A 2,846-nucleotide genomic window follows, 5' to 3' on the forward strand; every position below is an offset into this window, starting at 1 on the left:
GGTGTGCCTACATCAAGTTTTCTCTAAACCTAAATCCTACTACACTAGTAGTATTACCTACTGCTGTCTAAACGAACGTGATGATGTGCCTACATCAAGTTTTCTCTAAACCTAAATCCTACAACACCAGTACTATTACCTACTGCTGTCTAAACGAACGTGGTGGTGTGCCTACATCAAGTTTTCTCTAAACCTAAATCCTACAACACCAGTACTATTACCTACTGCTGTCTAAACGAACGTGATGATGTGCCTACATCAAGTTTTCTCTAAACCTAAATCCTACAACACCAGTGCTAGGAAGAATTAAAACTTAAAATGCTAAAATCTCTTGCCATTCAGCTAAAACAAACAAACACCAGAAGATGAGCACACTGCCACTACATCTTCAATTGTGAAAACATAAAGAAAAAAAACACTAATTTTTATATTACTGTTTGATAAGTCAAAGTGGTTAACATTAAAAGTTTCCCAATACAGCTAGCAATGGTTATTTTGGAAGCTGTACACTACAACATGGTTAGTTTTTATGAGTAATAAAAATTGTGTAATACAACATAGCTACCTTTTATTAGCAATAAAATGTATACAGTGTAATTAACAATGGTTAGCTGCTACAATCATTAAAAGTTGTACATTAGTTACTAATGGTTAACTTCTGTAAAAAAAAAGCCAACATTGAAATAATTTATGTAATTTTAACAACTATGCCTATCGCATCCATACCAGGGCTCACCAGACCGGCTGGGACTAGACACCATTAACTTCATGAAGAACAAATCATTAGAAGTTTTTCAATATTTCTGTGGACTGTTTCCTTCAGCATGAGTGAGAAACTAACAGCTCTCATTTATGGCTAATAAGATATAATGCAATTCACTAACTTGATAGATGATATGAACAAGTTAGCCTTCAAAAATACACATATAAGTTACTTGAATGATATACGAAAACATAACTTTATTGAAACAAGTAGGCTTAATATCTATGATAGAATAATGTCCTTAATTTAATTACTGAAAATAAGAAATGTTTAAAAAGAGCACACGAGACATTACGTCACTCACAGGTCAGTGCCTAGAGGAATTTTATTCTATACCAGATCCTATCAAAAGGGCTGGAAAGTGAGATTTTTATTACAAATATATGGCCGATGCCTTTACAATGCTTCCTCATCTTTTGGCATTCTACACTAGAAATTCATGTAGCTAATTCTTTGAGGAACATGAAAGTGACAATTTACGTGAACAAACAACGTGGATCATCAAAAGCCTTAGCTACATTTTACAAATCTTAACTATATTCTACATAATTTGTTAACAGTCAAGTTCTACAGACAAGATGAGTTTCATCTCAAACTCCTCTTAAACAAATAAGAGAATTAAAAAATAAAAAGACACTTGCATGGAGTTCGCTTTTGAGACTAGTATTAGAATCTGTACTCGGAGAAATGATACTTGGGAAGTCCAACGGGCTGTTAAGTGGTTTTACAAAGGAATCTCCGGAGTTCACATTAAAGAGTGCTCCTCCTGACTTTAAGTGGGACAAATGATATCCAGGCCTGCTTAGAAAAATTACACATCAAACTGCCTTTCTAAATCAAATTTCATTATAAAAAATAATAGCACTGATAATACAATACACACATTTAAAAAAGTGAAGTTCAAATAATTAAATAATAGCACTGAATAACCATCTTCATATGAACAATTTGTTTGAAATGTACATTTAAACAAAATATTGAAGGTACTATTTATTTAAACACACATACTGATAAATTAACAACAGTAAACCCTAATGTTCGTTTAACCACATAACTCAAGCAATTATATTGAAGTGTATACTTATCTTAATCACAGAAAATATAATCTGGATCCCATTTTAACCTACCATTACTAACCAGTTACCAGATGATGATATACATGGATCCCACTTTAACCTACCATTACTAACTAGTTACCAGATGATGATATACATGGATCCCACTTTAATCTACCATTACTAACCAGTTATAGATGATGATATACATGGATCCCACTTTAACCTACCATTGCTAACCGGTTAAAGTAGGATCCATGTATATCATCATCTGGAACTGGTTAGCAATGGTAGGTTAAAGTAGGATCCATGTATATCATCATCTATAACTGGTTAGTAATGGTAGATTAAAGTGGGATCCATGTATATCATCATCTGGTAACTAGTTAGCAATGGTAGGTTGAAGTGGGATCCATGTATATCATCATCTGGAACTTTATATCATCATCTGGTAACTGGTTAGTAATGGTACGTTAAAGTAGGATCCATGTATATCAGCATCTATAACTGGTTAGTAATGGTAGATTAAAGTGGGATCCATGTATATCATCATCTGGTAACTGGTTGGTAATGGTAGGTTAAAGTAGGATCCATGTATATCATCATCTGGTAACTGGTTGGTAATGGTAGGTTAAAGTGGAATCCATGTATAGCATCATCTGGTGGAACTGGTTAGCAATGGTAGGTTAGGGTAGGATCCATGTATATCATCATCTGGTAACTGGTTAGTAATGGTAGGTTAGGGTAGGATCCATGTATATCATCATCTGGTAACTAGTTAGTAATGGTAGGTTAAAGTGTGATCCACAGATGATGATATACATGGATCCCACTTTAACCTACCATTGCTAACCAGTTACCAGATGATGATATACATGGATCCCACTTTAACCTACCATTACCAACCAGTTACCAGATGATGCTATACATGGATTCCACTTTAACCTACCATTACTAACCAGTTATCAGATGATGATATACATGGATCCCACTTTAACCTACCATTACCAACCAGTTACCAGATGATG

At 34.2% G+C, this 2,846-nt stretch overlaps 1 protein-coding gene across 1 annotated transcript in view; it reads right to left on the reverse strand.

Moving 5' to 3' along the window:
- Positions 1-1,563, reverse strand: part of LOC106476060 (JNK-interacting protein 3-like) — a gene marked incomplete at its 3' end in the record, with an annotated part of 21,958 nt that extends 20,395 nt beyond the window's left edge. Inside the window, exon 1 of the mRNA XM_022380032.1 lies at positions 1,405-1,563. The remainder of the gene's footprint in view (positions 1-1,404) is intronic.
- Positions 1,564-2,846: the final 1,283 nt, after the last annotated feature.

The sequence above is a fragment of the Limulus polyphemus genome, unplaced genomic scaffold (genome assembly GCF_000517525.1).
Source record: "Limulus polyphemus unplaced genomic scaffold, Limulus_polyphemus-2.1.2 Scaffold9728, whole genome shotgun sequence".
In the NCBI taxonomy this organism is placed as follows: Eukaryota; Metazoa; Arthropoda; class Merostomata; order Xiphosura; family Limulidae; genus Limulus; species Limulus polyphemus.